This window comes from Phaseolus vulgaris, chromosome 10 (genome assembly GCF_051622355.1).
Source record: "Phaseolus vulgaris cultivar YP4 chromosome 10, ASM5162235v1, whole genome shotgun sequence".
NCBI classification, from domain to species: domain Eukaryota; kingdom Viridiplantae; phylum Streptophyta; class Magnoliopsida; order Fabales; family Fabaceae; genus Phaseolus; species Phaseolus vulgaris.
This window is the reverse complement of record NC_143507.1, coordinates 15,605,153-15,621,446: the sequence shown is the minus strand read 5'-3', so window position 1 is coordinate 15,621,446 and position 16,294 is coordinate 15,605,153. Positions and strand designations below refer to the sequence as shown.

The 16,294-nt window shown below is 45.4% G+C and overlaps 3 non-coding genes and 26 pseudogenes across 3 annotated transcripts; all 29 read right to left on the bottom strand.

Annotated features, from left to right (window-relative positions):
- Window positions 1-119, bottom strand: LOC137819797 (5S ribosomal RNA; annotated as a pseudogene).
- Window positions 120-358: 239 nt separating this feature from the next.
- On the bottom strand, window positions 359-477 carry LOC137819880 (5S ribosomal RNA; annotated as a pseudogene).
- A 239-nt stretch (window positions 478-716) lies between these two features.
- Window positions 717-835, bottom strand: LOC137819960 (5S ribosomal RNA). Its single transcript, XR_011082518.1, has one exon. It is a non-coding gene; the product is annotated as a 5S ribosomal RNA (ribosomal RNA).
- Window positions 836-7,491: 6,656 nt separating this feature from the next.
- LOC137819823 (5S ribosomal RNA) lies at window positions 7,492-7,610 on the bottom strand (annotated as a pseudogene).
- A 238-nt stretch (window positions 7,611-7,848) lies between these two features.
- LOC137819875 (5S ribosomal RNA) lies at window positions 7,849-7,967 on the bottom strand. Its single transcript, XR_011082468.2, has one exon. It is a non-coding gene; the product is annotated as a 5S ribosomal RNA (ribosomal RNA).
- Window positions 7,968-8,207: 240 nt separating this feature from the next.
- On the bottom strand, window positions 8,208-8,326 carry LOC137819818 (5S ribosomal RNA; annotated as a pseudogene).
- Window positions 8,327-8,566: 240 nt separating this feature from the next.
- On the bottom strand, window positions 8,567-8,685 carry LOC137819946 (5S ribosomal RNA; annotated as a pseudogene).
- A 241-nt stretch (window positions 8,686-8,926) lies between these two features.
- Window positions 8,927-9,045, bottom strand: LOC137819944 (5S ribosomal RNA; annotated as a pseudogene).
- Window positions 9,046-9,283: 238 nt separating this feature from the next.
- On the bottom strand, window positions 9,284-9,402 carry LOC137819853 (5S ribosomal RNA; annotated as a pseudogene).
- A 241-nt stretch (window positions 9,403-9,643) lies between these two features.
- LOC137819861 (5S ribosomal RNA) lies at window positions 9,644-9,762 on the bottom strand (annotated as a pseudogene).
- An 84-nt stretch (window positions 9,763-9,846) lies between these two features.
- Window positions 9,847-9,965, bottom strand: LOC137819858 (5S ribosomal RNA; annotated as a pseudogene).
- Window positions 9,966-10,206: 241 nt separating this feature from the next.
- LOC137819954 (5S ribosomal RNA) lies at window positions 10,207-10,325 on the bottom strand (annotated as a pseudogene).
- Window positions 10,326-10,409: 84 nt separating this feature from the next.
- On the bottom strand, window positions 10,410-10,528 carry LOC137819832 (5S ribosomal RNA; annotated as a pseudogene).
- Window positions 10,529-10,769: 241 nt separating this feature from the next.
- Window positions 10,770-10,888, bottom strand: LOC137819828 (5S ribosomal RNA). Its single transcript, XR_011082441.1, has one exon. It is a non-coding gene; the product is annotated as a 5S ribosomal RNA (ribosomal RNA).
- Window positions 10,889-11,129: 241 nt separating this feature from the next.
- Window positions 11,130-11,248, bottom strand: LOC137819956 (5S ribosomal RNA; annotated as a pseudogene).
- Window positions 11,249-11,487: 239 nt separating this feature from the next.
- Window positions 11,488-11,606, bottom strand: LOC137819948 (5S ribosomal RNA; annotated as a pseudogene).
- A 239-nt stretch (window positions 11,607-11,845) lies between these two features.
- Window positions 11,846-11,964, bottom strand: LOC137819816 (5S ribosomal RNA; annotated as a pseudogene).
- A 227-nt stretch (window positions 11,965-12,191) lies between these two features.
- Window positions 12,192-12,310, bottom strand: LOC137819860 (5S ribosomal RNA; annotated as a pseudogene).
- A 238-nt stretch (window positions 12,311-12,548) lies between these two features.
- On the bottom strand, window positions 12,549-12,667 carry LOC137819854 (5S ribosomal RNA; annotated as a pseudogene).
- A 237-nt stretch (window positions 12,668-12,904) lies between these two features.
- On the bottom strand, window positions 12,905-13,023 carry LOC137819808 (5S ribosomal RNA; annotated as a pseudogene).
- A 239-nt stretch (window positions 13,024-13,262) lies between these two features.
- LOC137819938 (5S ribosomal RNA) lies at window positions 13,263-13,381 on the bottom strand (annotated as a pseudogene).
- A 228-nt stretch (window positions 13,382-13,609) lies between these two features.
- On the bottom strand, window positions 13,610-13,728 carry LOC137819789 (5S ribosomal RNA; annotated as a pseudogene).
- A 240-nt stretch (window positions 13,729-13,968) lies between these two features.
- Window positions 13,969-14,087, bottom strand: LOC137819839 (5S ribosomal RNA; annotated as a pseudogene).
- Window positions 14,088-14,327: 240 nt separating this feature from the next.
- LOC137819957 (5S ribosomal RNA) lies at window positions 14,328-14,446 on the bottom strand (annotated as a pseudogene).
- Window positions 14,447-14,686: 240 nt separating this feature from the next.
- Window positions 14,687-14,805, bottom strand: LOC137819791 (5S ribosomal RNA; annotated as a pseudogene).
- A 239-nt stretch (window positions 14,806-15,044) lies between these two features.
- On the bottom strand, window positions 15,045-15,163 carry LOC137819865 (5S ribosomal RNA; annotated as a pseudogene).
- A 240-nt stretch (window positions 15,164-15,403) lies between these two features.
- LOC137819833 (5S ribosomal RNA) lies at window positions 15,404-15,522 on the bottom strand (annotated as a pseudogene).
- Window positions 15,523-15,762: 240 nt separating this feature from the next.
- Window positions 15,763-15,881, bottom strand: LOC137819970 (5S ribosomal RNA; annotated as a pseudogene).
- A 239-nt stretch (window positions 15,882-16,120) lies between these two features.
- On the bottom strand, window positions 16,121-16,239 carry LOC137819805 (5S ribosomal RNA; annotated as a pseudogene).
- Window positions 16,240-16,294: the final 55 nt, after the last annotated feature.

Sequence of the window (16,294 nt, the reverse complement as noted above, 5' to 3'; positions counted from 1 at the left end):
GAAGTACAACACGAGGACTTCCCAGGAGGTCACCCATCCTAGTACTACTCTCGCATAAGCGCGCTTCACTGCGGAGTTCTGATGGGATCCAGTGCATTAGTGCTGGTATGATCGCACCTGTCAAGCGTAGCGCGATCAATACCTATATGGGTTTGCAGGTGGGCTTCAGTTTCAAAATGGTTGGACCTCGAACGCGATAACTCGCTACACAATACTATTTCACGATCGTTTTTTTAGGTACTTTAAGATTTTTATTTAGAGGTCAGCACAAAAAAAGCACAAAAAAGGTGAACTCATGGTTTGACAGTCTAGGCCAGGAAGAGGAAGAAAAACATAACACAAAAAAGAAATACAAAAAGAAGTGCAACACGAGGACATCCTAGGAGGTCACCCATCCTAGTACTACTCTCCGCCGCACACGCTTAACTGCGGAGTTCTGATGGTATATGGTGCATTAGTGCTGGTATGATCGCACCTGTCAAGTGTAGCGCGATCAATACCTATATGGGTTTGCAGGTGGCTTCAGTTTCAAAATGGTTGGACCTCGAACGCGATAACTTGATACACAACACTATTTCACGATCGTTTTTGTAGGTACTTTAAGATTTTGTTTTAGAGGTCAGCAATAAAAAAAGCATAAAAAAGGTGAACCCATGGTTTGACTGTCTAGGCCAGGAAGAAGAAGAAAAACAAAACACAAAAAAGAAATTCAAAAAGAAGTGCAACACGACGATTTCCCAGTAGGTCACCCATCCTAGTACTACTCTCACCCAAACACGCTTAGCTGCGGAGTTCTGATGGGATCCGGTGCATTAGTGCTGGTATAATCGCACCTGTCAAGCGTAGCGCAATCAATACTGATCCTTCCTGTTGACCGAAACGCTGGAGCCCTGCCTCGTCAAGCTTGGATCGACTTCTTCGTCGTGTTAGCCTCCGTCCTTCACCGCGATTCACGTCAAGAACCTACAAAAGACGAAACGGCGCCGCTGCGGCCGATCACGCTCCGACGCCCAAGTCAGCGACTGAACCACCAATTACTTAAGAGTAAAACTCAAGAGCTCTAAGGAACCGTGAAAAAGTTCTCTCTCAGTGTACTCAAGACTTGCAATCGTAAAGAAACAATCTGAACGTGCGTACCTCAGAAGTTCGTTGGAAACTCTTATATACCTGGTCCCTTTCTCTCTCCTGGCAGTACACGTGGCTTGCATCTAGCTGTACACGTGCCATCATCCGGAGCATCCTTGACTTGGGCGCTATTTCTTACTCTTCAGGTGTTTTGGCTAAGTTACTTATGCATGATACAACTCAGTGCATAGTTGCCCTGGAGCGTGATCTCTTCTGGGTGGCGAGTTCGGGTGCCTTCGTACACACCTTCCCTGTGGTCTCGCCGGCCGCCTTCATGATCTGCCCTACCTGCTTCACCGTACATGTTCAAGTAAGCTGTCCCCCGACCTCATCCTCTGGGCAGCTGGGAAGCGTCTATCTGCCTTCATCTTCGGCGATTTCTAATCACTTGGTCGCCTGGGTTCCCATCTGGCGACTTCATCTTCAACCCGGTGACCGCCGGTTTAGGTATGCTGGAGATCGGAGCACGCCAACTTAATAACTGGCGACTACACGAACCCCCCGACTTCCTTCCCTCCTGCCAACCAGGTGTCCCATCCAACACGCCTATATAATAGCTCGACGCCACGTCATAACTCCCGACTACTAGGTCGGTACACAAGCCCCCCAGTCTTAAGCGAAGACTTGTCCAGCGAAAAGACTAAAGGAGTGACGTCACTATCGATCTACGTGGCGCTGGCGCAGAATTCCAAACGTTTGTACTTTCTGCTTTCCTGACGCTCCACCAAACATTCTTCCAATCGCTCGACACGTGGCCTCATCAACGGTCATCTTTAGTTGTCGTTTACGCTTCCGAAAATCATTTGAAAAACCCTTAAACCCATTTCACTTCTACTGTTCCATCACCTCTTTGCCTTCTCAAACGCTCTGAGTTTCTTCTGCAAAAACCCACGACGCTCTTCAACCTTCTGGATCCTCAACCTCCTTCAGCGTTCTTCTGATCATCGAAAGGTACTCCCTTTACTTCTTCTATTGAGTTTTCCTGCATTTTAACCGATTCGCATCATCCATTAACTGCCTGGTGCATACGCTATGGGTTGTTTCTTCTGCTTCTCTCTTCTCGTAACTTAGGGCTTCGTCTCCATTACAACGAACCTTCGTTCGTTCATCTTTTTCTTCCTTCTTTCACAATCGAGTCAGCCTCTGCGAACTCTGCTCACCTTTCCCTTTCTTTTTCCTTTGCAGTTTCCGCGATGGCTCAATCAAAGATCACCCCAAATCCTCCTCCCTCGTCACGAAACCCTCCATCCCAAGCTCATAACCCACCACGAGCACCTGGTGCTTCCTCCTCCCAGGCTGAGAGGGCTGCAACCTCTCACCCCAACGTTGCTCAGGCAACTCCACCCATTGCTGGAGGTGCCTCCATTCCTTCCCCCGACTACAAGAAGCTATACCCGTGGGCCAACTCGACTTTGCTGAAAGAGACTTCTTCAGTAAACTCTCCCCTGGCGGTGCTTCGATTGAAGAAAGGGGATGAGCCCAACCTTTCATTCCACAAGGAGCACGACGACAAGCTGATGGTGCTTCCTTGCCCCCCCGACGTGCCAGTTTGTGCAGACGACAAAGGGAACAACGGCGAGTTGTTCTGCTTTGTGTATACCACTTTATTCAAGAAGGTGAAACTTAGGTTTCCCTTCACTCATTTTGAAAGGGAGCTACTAACCGAGCTCAACATCGCCGCCGCCCAGCTCCATCCCAACAGCTGGGCATTCGTGCGGGCGTTTCAAATCATATGCGCACATTTGGGACTGCCAGCGTCAGTGGACGTCTTCCTTTTCCTTTTTGAAGCTAAGCATCCGAGAGATCGCCTTTGGGTGAGTCTGAACGGGATTGCTGGGAGGTCGATCCTTTCTATCTTCCAGCAATCCTACAAGGATTGGAAAGGCAAATTTTTCCAAGTGCGCCAAAACGACCAGGACGCCTCGCTGCTCGACGGCTTTCCCTTGTACTGGGTAAACAAGGGAAATAAAGAATCCAAGGGAAGCTTCAGGAGGCCAAGAAGCCCTGACAACATGGGCGCTTTGGACAAAGATCTGTGCCTCTTCTGGAAGAGCGTGGCAGACGCCAACATTACCTTCCTTACCTCTGCGATCATCTCCTTCGAATTCTTCGAAGGCCAGCTCGAGGCTCGCATAGGTTAGAGCTCACCTCAATATCTACGTTCTTGCTCTTGGCGATGCCTCTGTTAACTGTTGCTGGGCGTTTTGTCTGTTGTGCACAAGACTTGGGTTTTATTTTCTGCATCACTTGTTTGCCTCATCTGCATACTTGCTCATGCGTTTATCTTTCTCTTTGAGCTGACTTGTATACCTTTGTATTATGCAGATCTCATGTTGGGCAAGGGAAAACTGGCTGAATTGAGGGCGCTCGCTCGAGCCCATGGGTTGGCGTCGGGCTCCCAGACCGTGCCCAATTCAGTGGTGGAGATCGCCGCTGCCTAGGGCAGATCGCCCCCTAAAGGCCCAGCTCCTTCAGAGGCCTTGCCCGCCCAACAACGCAAGAAGCTCATCCTCAGGAAGCCAAAGAGGAAAACCCCTCAGGTGGTCCATGAGGATGAAGAAGAAGACGATGAGGCAACCGAAGATGGCCTCATCACCAAAAAATAGAGGGTGGCGCCTTCCTCACCACCTGCTCCACCTCCTCCTCCAACATCTACACCGCCTTCTCCGCCAGCTCCACCTCCAACACTGCCTCCTCCCCCAGCTCCCGCATCGCCAGTCCAAGCAGTTCCCTTGGCGGCTGCATTTCCCGTGGTTGAGGCTGCTGAGCCCAACTTCATGGAGAACCCCCCGAGCGCCTCCACGCCATATGTATCTGCTGGAAGGGGTCCTCCTTCAACTGCCTCAACTGCGGAAGCTGCACCAGGTGGGGATGAAGGTGCTCACAACTCGCCTATCATCATCACCGAGTCCCCTCATCACCACCACTCCAAGAAGCTCCAACTCACCAACCGATTCAAGAAGGTGGTGGCGAGAACCAGCAACAGGCTCCCCCAGTGCTTCCACAAGCAAACCTCTCCCTCGCGGTCAAAAGAGTGTGGGAACCCTTCTCAGCAAAACTCAAGATGATGGCAGAGGATTTTCCCTCCATCGTATCAAAAGCTGTGGAGAGTTCCAGCAAAAAACTCCAGGATGACATCTGCGTGCTCCGAGAGGAGAATCGCCTAATAAGGATTGAGGTGGAGAAGTTGTCCTGCAACCTCATGCTGGCAGAGATCGACCACTCGCGAGTGGAGGATGCTATGAGCACCGAACTGAGGGTGGCGCGCAAGGAGGCCACCGATCTACGCCATAGGGTGCACCTCTTAGCTCAAGAGAAGATCGAGTTGGAGAGCAAGTTGGTCCCCTATCGTCTCAAGGTGGCTAGCCTGGAAGCGTTGATTAAAGCAGATGCCGCCAAGGTAGAAAACCTTGAGAAGAGGTCCGTAGATCGGGAGGTCCTCTTGGGTAAAACTGAGAAAGAGAGAGACGACACCGTGGCCAAGCTCGCCGAGGCCAAAAAGGAAAACGAAGGGATCGCCGCAGAGCTGGTCCAAGCGCAGGCGGAGAACAAGAGGGTTACTGAAGACCTTCTTCAAGCTCGGGAGAAGGCTGAAGAACTGAAGCAGCAGAATGAGGGGCTCAAGAAGCAGATTGAAGAACTCGAGCTGAGCTCTGCCCAAATTCTCGCTGCTGGGTTCGACGCCGCCTTGGAGCAGTTCGCCTGCCAATATCCTGATATGGACCTCTCCATGGTGTCTCTGAACAACGAAGTGGTGGACGGGAAGATCGTTCCTTCTGAACACTAGCTGCTTGCTGCTTCCCTCCATCACCTACTCACCTGTCTCTTTCTTACACAATTTTCTTGTAATAAATTTTTCCCTTCTCTGTACACGTATTTTGAACTGATGCCACTATGTTATGACCTTCTTTGCTTCTTTACATAATCTTTCTGTTAACTTTATTTTCCTACGAAACGGCGCCGCTGCGGCCGATCACGCTCCGACGCCCAAGTCAGCGACTGAACCACCAATTACTTAAGAGTAAAACTCAAAAACTCAAACGAACGGTGGAAAATGGTTGCACCAGCACACAACCAAACAGAAACCGCAGAAACCTCCAAGAACTCACGCTGTGGATGGGAACAGGTTTTACACGGCCCCACGGTGGGCGCCTGATGATCCTGCCTGTTGACCGAAACGCTGGAGCCCTGCCTCGTCAAGCTTGGATCGACTTCTGCGCCGTGTTAGCCTCCGTCCTTCACCGCGATCCACCTCAAGAACCTGCAAAAGATGAAACGGCGCCGCTGCAGCCGATCACGCTCCGACACCCAAGTCAGCGACTGAACCACCAATTACTTAAGAGTAAAACTCAAGAACTCTAAGGAACCGTGAAAAAGTTCTCTCTCAGCGTACTCAAGACTTGCAAGCGTAAAGAAACAATCTGAACGTGCGTACCTCAGAAGTTCATTGGAAACTCTTATATACTGATGACTTTTTACGGCAAGTGCATCGCCTTTGTCAGAAGTAATAATTGTCCCTAAGGACGGATATCGATCCCACAAAGAACAGTGAATCATCGAGTACAATATTCGCTAAATATAACAACGGAACAATAAAAAAGAGTGTGAAGTGATTATGTTGGCACTGATCAATAAGAAAACAAACAAAGAATTAGTTGCTTCAATTGGAAAAATTGGGATTAAGTTTCATCTCTCTCACTCATGTATTTTGATTAGCATGTTAATATTAAGTTCTTTAATTGAAATTGATTCCCGTATAAAAATCATTTATATCGATTCCTCGCATATAAAATCCTTAAGAATGTTCCCTAACTATCGATCCCTCGCATACTTATAAGAACAACTTAGAACGAAGCTCAGACGTTTAATAGCAATTAACATTTCAAGTCTATTCCTAGCACTCAAATATGTTAACTATTGTTGTTTAGGTCCGAACCCTAAAAATACCTCCCGGTCAGATTTAAGATTCTCAATTTGTCACGAAGAATTAAAAGTAAAACAACAATACCAATAATCAATCAAGAACAGAATATTAATATATAAAATATCACCTCAATACATAAGAGTTTGAGCAGATTACTCCCAATCCCAAAGGGTAGAATTAGCCACGCATACTTCTATCACCTTCCATTCTCCCAATTGGGTTACAATTCACTCTATGGTGTTTTCCTCTCAATCTGGCACCCTAAGGTTGAGCCTCTAGCCCTCTATTTATCCTAGTTTTCTAGGGTTAGATTGTTTATTGTGTCGCGCTAATGGGCTAAATGATAAAACATAAAAAAAGGCCCAATCTTTCTTTGCATCTTTTCCATTCTGGGACCTTCTATCTTTATCTTTTTAGCTCAAATCATTCATCTTTAATCCAAATCTCCAATCTTCCTTAGAAATCTGCAATTAACACCAAATTTGGGAATAAAATACTCTTATTCAAATAAAGATCATAAAAAATGTAAAAAGGTATAAATTCATAAATTAGGGATTATTTTATATGTAAATTAGCAATAAATCCTCATAAGTGCCTATATTTTAGACACTTGTCATATACCTGGGCCCTTTCTCTCTCCTGGCAGTTACACATCTGGACACGTGGCTCGCATCCAGCTGTACATGTGCCATCATCCGGAGCATCCTTGACTTGGGCGCTATTTCTTACTCTTCAGGTTTGCCCTGACATCCGGTGTGTACGAAGTTACTTATGCATGATACAACTCAGTGCATAGTTGCCCTGGAGCGTGATCTCTTCTGGGTGGCGAGTTCGAGTGCCTTCGTACACACCTTCCCTGTGGTCTCGCCGGCCGCCTTCATGATCTGCCCTACCTGCTTCACCGTACATGTTCAAGTAAGCTGTCCCCCGACCTCATCCTCTGGGCAGCTGGGAAGCGTCTATCTGCCTTCATCTTCGGCGATGTCCTTGTTTCGGCGATTTCTAATCACTTGGTCGCCTGGGTTCCCATCTGGCGACTTCATCTTAAACCCGGTGACCGCCGGTTTAGGTATGCTGGAGATCGGAGCACGCCAACTTAATAACTGGCGACTACACGAACCCCCCGACTTCCTTCCCTCCTGCCAACCAGGTGTCCCATCCAACACTCCTATATAATAGCTCGACGCCACGTCATAACTCCCGACTTCCAGGTCGGTACAAATACCTATATGGCTTTGCAGGTGGACTTCAGTTTCAAAATGGTTGGACCTCGAAAGCGATAACTCGCTACACAACACTATTTCAAGATCGTTTTTGTAGGTACTTGAAGATTTTTATTTAGAGGTCAGCAAAAAAAAAAACACAAAAAAGGTGAACTCATGGTATGACTGTCTAGGCCAGGAAGAGGAAGAAAAACAAAACACAAAAAAGAAATACAAAAAGAAGTGCAACACGACGACTTACAAGGAGGTCACCCATCCTAGTACTACACTCGCCCCAGCACGCTTGACTGCAAAGTTCTGATGGGATCCGGTGCATTAGTGCTGGTATGATCGCACCTGTCAAGCGTAGCGCGATCAATACCTATATGGGTTTGCAGGTGGGCTTCAGTTTCAAAATGGTTGGACCTCCAACGCGATAACTCACTACACAACATTATTTCACGATCGTTTTTGTAGGTACTTTAAGATTTTTATTTAGAGGTCAGCAAAAAAAAGCACAAAAGAGGTGAACTCATGGTTTGACTGTCTAGGCCAGGAAGAGGAAAAAAAACAGAACACAATAAAGAAATACAAAAAGAAGTGCAACACGAGGAATTCCCAGGAGGTCACCCATCCTAGTACTAATCTCACCCAAGCACGCTTCACTGCGGAGTTCTGATGGGATCCGGTGCATTAGTGCTTGTATGATCGCACCTGTCAAGCGAAGCGCGATCAATACCTATATGGGTTTGCAGGTGGGCTTCAGTTTCAAAATGGTTGGACCTCGAACGCGAAAACTCGTTACACAACATTATTTCACGATCGTTTTTGTAGGTACTTTAAGATTTTTATTTACAGGTCAGCAAAAAAAAAAGCACAAAAAAGGTGAACTCATGGTTTGACTGTCTAGGCCAGGAAGAGGAAGAAAAACATAACACAATAAAGAAATACAAAAACAAGTGCAACACGAGGACTTCCTAGGAGGTCACCCATCCTAGTACTACTCTCGCCCAAGCACGCTTGACTGCAAAGTTCTGATGGGATCCGGTGCATTAGTGTTGTTATGATCGCACCTGTCAAGCGTAGCGCGATCAATACCTATATGGGTTTGCAGGTGGGCATCAGTTTCAAAATGGTTGGACCTCGAACGCGATAACTCGCTACACAACACTATTTCACGATCGTTTTTGTAGGTACTTTAAGATTTTTATTTAGAGGTCAGCACAAAAAAAAGCACAAAAAAGGTGAACTCATGGTTTGACTGTCTAGGCCAGGAAGAGGAAGAAAAACAAAACACAAAAAAGAAATACAATAAGAAGTGCAACACGAGGACTTCCCAGGACGTCACCCATCCTAGTACTACTCTCGCCCAAGCACCCTTGACTGCGGAGTTCTGATGGGATCCGGTCCATTAGTGCTGGTATGATCGCACCTGTCAAGCGTTGCGCGATCAATACTTATATGGGTTTGCAAGTGGGCTTCAGTTTCAAAATGGTTGGACCTTCAAACGCGATAACTTGCTACACAACACTATTTTACGATTGTGTTTGTAGGTACTTTAAGATTTTTATTTAAAGGTCGGCAAAAAAAAAAGCACAAAAAAGGTGAACTCATGGTTTGACTGTCTAGGCCAGGAAGAGGAAGAAAAACAGAACACTAAAAAGATATACAAAAAGAAGTGCAACACGAGGACTTCCCAGGAGGTCACCCATCCTAGTACTACTCTCGGCCAAGCACGCTTAACTGCAGAGTTCTGATGCGATCCGGTGCATTAGTGCTGGTTTGATCGCACCTGTCAAGCGTAGTGCGATCAATACCTATATGGGTTTGCAGGTGGGCTTCAGTTTCAAAATGGTTGGACCTCGTACGCGATAACTCGCTACACAACACTATTTCACGATCGTTTTTGTAGGTACTTTAAGATTTTTATTTAGAGGTCATAAAAAAAAAGCATAAAAAAGGTGAACTCATGGTTCGACTGTCTAGGCCAGGAAGAGGAAGATAAACAGAACACAAAAAAGAAATACCAAAAGAAGTGCAACACGAGGACTTCCTAGGAGGTCACCCATCCTAGTATTACTCTCGCCCAAGCACGCTTGCCTGCAGAGTTTTGATGGGATCCGGTGCATTAGTCCTGGTATGATCGCCCCTGTCAAGCGTTGCGCGATCAATATCTGTATGGGTTTGCAGGTGGGCCTCAGTTTCAAAATGTTCGGACCTCGAACGCGATTACTCGCTACACAACACTATTTCACGATCGTTTTTGTAATTACTTTAAGATTTTTATTTAGAGCTCAGCAAAAAAAAAAAGCACAAAAAAGGTGAACGAATTGTTTGAAAGTCTAGGCCAGGAAGAGGAAGAAAAACAGAACACAAAAAAGAAATACAAAAAGGAGTGCAACACGAGGACTTACAAGGAGGTCACCAATCCTAGTACTACTCTCCCCGAAGCACGCTTAACTGCGGAGTTCTGATGGGATCCGGTGCATTAGTGCTAGTATGATCGCACCTGTCAAGCGTAGCGCGATCAATACCTATATGGGTTTGCAGGTGGGCTTCAGTTTCAAAATGGTTGTACCTCGAACGCGATAACTTGTTACACAACACTAGGACTTCCCAGGAAGTCACCCATCCTAGTACTACTCTCGCCCAAGCACGCTTGACTGCAGAGTTTTGATGGGATCCGGTGCATTAGTGCTGGTTTGATCGCACATATCAAGCGTAGTGCGATCAATACCTATATGGGTTTGCAGGAGGGCTTCAGTCTCAAAATTGTTGGACCTCGAACGCGATAACTCGCTACACAACACTATTTCACGGATGTTTTTGTAGGTACTTTAAGATTTTTATTTAGAGGTCAGCAAAAAAAAAAAGCACAAAAAAGGTGAACTCATGGTTTGACTGTCTAGGCCAGAAAGAGGAAGAAAAACAGAACACAAAAAAGAAATACAAAAAGATGTGCAACACGAGGACTTCCCAGGAGGTCACCCATCCTAGTACTACTCTCGCCCAAGAACTCTTGACTGCGGAGTTCTGATAGGATCCGGTGCATTAGTGCTGGTATGATCGCAACTCTCAAGCGTAGCGCGATCAATACCTATATGGGTTTGCAGGTGGGCTTCAGTTTCAAAATGGTTGTACCTCGAACGCGATAACTTGTTACACAACACTAGGACTTCCCAGGAGGTCACCCATCCTAGTACTACTCTCGCCCAAGCACGCTTGACTGCAGAGTTTTGATGGGATCCGGTGCATTAGTGCTGGTTTGATCGCACATATCAAGCGTAGTGCGATCAATACCTATATGGGTTTGCAGGAGGGCTTCAGTCTCAAAATTGTTGGACCTCGAACGCGATAACTCGCTACACAACACTATTTCACGGATGTTTTTGTAGGTACTTTAAGATTTTTATTTAGAGGTCAGCAAAAAAAAAAAGCACAAAAAAGGTGAACTCATGGTTTGACTGTCTAGGCCAGAAAGAGGAAGAAAAACAGAACACAAAAAAGAAATACAAAAAGAAGTGCAACACGAGGACTTCCCAGGAGGTCACCCATCCTAGTACTACTCTCGCCCAAGCACCCTTAACTGCGGAGTTCTGATGGGATCCGGTGCATTAGTGCTGGTATGATCGCACCTGTCAAGCGTTGCGCGATCAATACCTATATGGGTTTGCAAGTGGGCTTCAGTTTCAAAATGGTTGGACCTTCAAACGCGATAACTCGCTATACAACACTATTTCACGATCGTTTTTGTAGGTACTTTAAGATTTTTATTTAGAGGTAAGCAAAAAAAAAAGCACAAAAAAGGTGAACTCATGGTTTGACTGTCTAGGTCAGGAAGAGGAAGAAAAGCAGAACACAAAAAAGAAATACAAAAAGAAGTGCAACACGAGGACTTCCCAGGAGGTCACCCATCCTAGTACTAGTCTCGCCCGAGCAAGCTTAATTGCGGAGTTCTGATGGGATCCGATGCATTAGTGCTGGTATGATCGCACCTGTCAAGTGTAGTGCGATCAATACCTATATGGGTTTGCAGGTGGGCTTCAGTTTCAAAATGGTTGGACCTCGAACGCGATAACTCGCTTCACAACACTATTTCACGATTGTTTTTGTAGGTACTTTAAGATTTTTATTTGGAGGTCAGCAAAAAAAAAGCAGAAAAAAGGTGAACTCATGGTTTGACTGACTAGGCCAGGATAAGAAAGAAAAACAGAACACAAAAAAGAAATACAAAAAGAAGTGCACCACGAGGACTTCCCAGGAGGTCACCCATCCTAGTACTACTCTCGCCCAAGCGAGTTTCACTGCGGAGTTCTGATGGGATCCGGTGCATTAGTGCTGGTATGATCGCACTTGTCAAGCGTAGCGCGATCAATACCTATATGGGTTTGCAGGTGGGCTTCAGTTTCAAAATGGTTGGACCTCGAACACGATAACTCGCTACACAACACTAATTCACGATCGTTTTTGTAGGTACTTTTAGATTTTTATTTAGAGGTCAGCAAAAAAAAAGCAAAAAAAAGGTGAACTCATCGTTTGACTGTCTAGGCCAGGAAGAGGAAGAAAAACAGATCACAAAAAAGAAATACAAAAAGAAGTGCAACAAGAGGACTTCCCAGGAGGTCACCCATCCTAGTACTAGTCTCGCTCGAGCAAGCTTAACTGCGGAGTTTTGATGGGATCCGGTGTATTAGTGCTGGTATGATCGCACCTGTCAAGCGTAACGCGATCAATACCTATATGGGTTTGCAGGTGGGCTTCAGTTTCAAAATGGTTGGCCTCGAACGCGATAACTCGCTACCCAACACTATTTCACGATCATTTTTGTAGGTACTTTAAGATTTTTATGTAGAGGTTAGCAAAAAAAAAAGCACAAAAAAGGTGAAATCATGGTTTGACTGTCTAGGCCAGGAAGAGGAAGAAACGCAGAACACAAAAGAGAAGTGCAACACGAGGACTTCCCAGGAGATCACCCATCCTAGTACTAATCTCGCCGAAGAACGCTTGTCTGCGGAGTTCTGATAGGATCCGGTGCATTAGTGTTGGTATGATCGCACCTGTCAAGCGTAGCGCGATCAATACCTGTATGGGTTTGCAGGTGGGCTTCAGTTTCAAAATGGTTGGACCTCGAACGCGATAACTTGATACACAACACTATTTCACGATCGTTTTTGTAGGTACTTTAAGATTTTTATTTAGAGGTCAGCAAAAAAAAAGCAAAAAAAAGGTGAACTTATGGTTTGACTGTCTAGGCCAGGAAGAGGAAGAAAAACAGAACACAAAAAAAAATACTAAAAGAAGTGCAACAAGAGGACTCTCCAGTAGATCACCCATCCTAGTACTACTCTCGCCCGAGCACCCTTAACTGTAGAGTTCTGATGGGATCCGGTGCATTAGTGCTGGTATGATCGCACCTGTCAAGCGTTGCGCGATCAATACCTATATGGGTTTGCAGGTGGGCTTCAGTTTCAAAATGGTTGGACCTCAGACGCGATAACTCGCGACACAACAGTATTTCACGATCGTTTTTGTAAGTACTTTAAGATTTTTATTTAGAGGTCAGCAAAAAAAAGCACAAAAAAGGTGAACTCTTGGTTTAACTGTCTAGGCCAGGAAGAGGAAGAAAAACATAACACAAAAAAAAATACAAAAAGAAGTGCAACACGAGGACTTCGCAGGAGGTCACCCATCCTAGTACTACTCTCGCCCAAGCACGCTTAGCTACAGCGTTCTGATGGGATCCGGTGCATTAGTGATGATTTGATCGCACCTGTCAAGCGTAGTGCGATCAATACCTATATGGGTTTGCAGGTGGGCTTCAGTTTCAAAATGGTTGGACCTCGAACGCGATAACTCGCTACACAACTCTATTTCACGATCGTTTTGGTAGGTACTTTAAGATTTTTATTTAGAGGTCAGGAAAAAAAAAGCACAAAAAAGGTGAACTCATGGTTTGACTGTCTAGGGTAGGAAGAGGAAGAAAAACAGAACACAAAAAAGTAATACAAAAAGAAGTGCAACACGAGGACTTCCCAGGAGGTCACCCATCCTAGTACTACTCTCGCCCAAGAACTCTTGACTGCGGAGTTCTGATAGGATCCGGTGCATTAGTGCTGGTATGATCGCAACTCTCAAGCGTAGCGCGATCAATACCTATATGGGTTTGCAGGTGGGCTTCAGTTTCAAAATGGTTGGACCTCGAACGCGATAACTCGCTACACAACACTATTTCACGATCGTTTTTACAGGTACTTTAAGATTTTTATTTAGAAGTCAGCACAAAAGAGGTGAACTCATGGTTTGACTGTCTAGGCCAGGAAGAGGAGGAAAAACAGAACACAAAAAAGAAATACAAAAAGAAGTGCAACACGAGGACTTCCCAGGAGATCACCCATTCTAGTACTACTCTCTCCCGAGGACCCTTAACTGCAGAGTTCTGATGGGATCCGGTGCATTAGTGCTGGTATGATCGCACCTGTCAAGCATTGCACGATCAATACCTATATGGATTTGCAGGTGGGCTTCAGTTTCAAAATGGTTGGACCTCGAACGCGATAACTCGCTACACAACACTAATTCGCGATCGTTTTTGTAGGTACTTTAAGATTTTTATTTATAGGTCAGCCAAAAAAATAGCACAAAAAAGGTGAACTCATGGTTTGACAGTCTAGGCCAGGAAGAGGAAGAAAAACATAACACAAAAAAGAAATACAAAAAGAAGTGCAACACGAGGATTTCCCAGGAGGTCACCCATCCTAGTACTACTCTTGCCCAAGCACGCTTAGCTGCAGAGTTCTGATTGGATCCGGTGCATTAGGGATGATTTGATCGCACCTGTCAAGCGTAGTGCGATCAATACCTATATGGGTTTGCAGGTGGGCTTCAGTTTCAAAATGGTTGGACCTTGAACGCGATAAATCGCTACACAACACTATTCCACGATCGTTTTTGTAGGTACTTTAAGATTTTTATTTAGAGGTCAGCAAAAAAAAAAGCACAAAAAAGGTGAACTCTTGGTTTGACTGTCTAGGCCAGGAAGAGGAAGAAAAACATAACACAAAAAAGAAATACAAAAAGAAGTGCAACACGAGGACTTCCCAGGAGGTCACCCATCCTAGTACTACTCTCGCCCAAGCACGCTTAGCTGCAGAGTTCTGATGGGATCCGGTGTATTAGTGATGATTTGATCGCACCTGTCAAGCGTAGTGCGATCAATACCTATATGGGTTTGCAGGTGGGCTTCAGTTTCAAAATGGTTGGACCTCGAACGCGATAACTCGCTACACAACACTATTTCACGATCTTTTTTGTAGGTACTTTAAGATTTTTATTTATAGGTCAACAAAAAAAAAAGCACAAAAAAGGTGAACTCATGGTTTGATTGTCTAGGCCAGGAAGAGGAAGAGAAACGAAACACAGAAAAGAAATACAAAAAGAAGTGCACCACAAGGACTTCCCAGGAGGTCACGCATCCTAGTACTACTCTCGCCCGAGCACCCTTCACTGCGGAGTTCTGATGGGATCGGGTGCATTAGTGCTGGTATGATCGCACCTGTCAAGCGTTGCGGGATCAATACCTATATGGGTTTGCAGGTGGGCTTCAGTGTCAAAAGAGTTGGACCTCAAACGCGATAACTCGCTACACAACACTATTTCACGATCGTTTTTGTAGGTACTTTAAGATTTTTATTTAGAGGTCAGCAAAAAAAAAGCACAAAAAAGGTGAACTCATGGTTTCACTGTCTAGGCCAGGAACAGGAGGAAAAACAGAATAGAAAAAAGAAATACTAAAAGAAGTGAAACACGAGGACTTCCCAGGAGGTCACCCATCCTAGTACTACTCTCGACCGAGCACCCTTAACTGCAGAGTTCTGATGGGATCCGTTGCAATAGTGTTTGTATGATCGCACCTGTCAAGCGTTGCGCGATCAATACCTATATGGGTTTGCAGGTGGGCTTCAGTTTCAAAATGATTGGACCTCGAACGCGATAACTCGCTACACAACACTATTTCACGATCGTTTTTGTAGGTACTTTAAGATTTTTATTTAGAGGTCAGAAAAAAAAAAAGAACAAAAAAGGTGAACTCATGGTTTGACTGTATAGGCCAGGAAGAGGAAGAAAAACATAACACAAAAAAGAAATACAAAAAGAAGTGCAACACGAGGACTTCCCAGGAGGTCACGTATCCTAGTACTACTCTCGCCCAAGCACGCTTAGCTGCAGAGTTCTGATGGGATCCGGTGCATTAGTGATGATTTGATCGCACCTGTCAAGGGTAGTGCGATCAATACCTATATGGGTTTGCAGATGGGCTTCAGTTTCAAATTGGTTGGACCTCGAACGCGATAACTCGCTACAGAACACTATTTCACGATCGTTTTTGTAGGTACTTTAAGATTTTTATTTAGAGGTCAGCAAAAAAAAAAGCACAAAAAATGTGAACTCATGGTTTGACAGTCCAGGCCAGGAAGAGAAAGAAAAACAGAACACAAAAAAGAAATACAAAAAGAAGTGCAACACGAGGACTTCACAGGAGGTCACCCATCCTACTACTACTCTCGCCCGAGCACCCTTAGCTGCGGAGTTCTGATGGGATCTGGAGCATTAGTTCTGGTATGATTGCACCTGTCAAGCCTTGCGCGATCAATACCTATATGGGTTTGCAGGTGGGCTTCAGTTTCAAAATGGTTGGACCTCGAACGCGATAACTCGCTACACTACACTATTTCGCGATCGTATTTGTAGGTACTTTAAGATTTTTATGTAGAGGTCAGCAAAAAAAAAGGACAAAAAAGGTGAACTCATGGTTTGACTGTCTAGGCCAGGAAGAGGAAGAAAAACAGAACACATAAAAGAAATACAAAAAGAAGTGCAACACGAGGACTTCCCTGGAGGTCACCAATCCTAGTACTACTCTCGCCCGAGCAAGCTGAACTGCGGAGTTCTGATGGGATCCGGTGTATTAGTGCTGGTATGATCGCCCCTGTCAAGCGTAGCGCGATCAATACCTATATGGGTTTGCAGGTGGGCTTCATTTTCA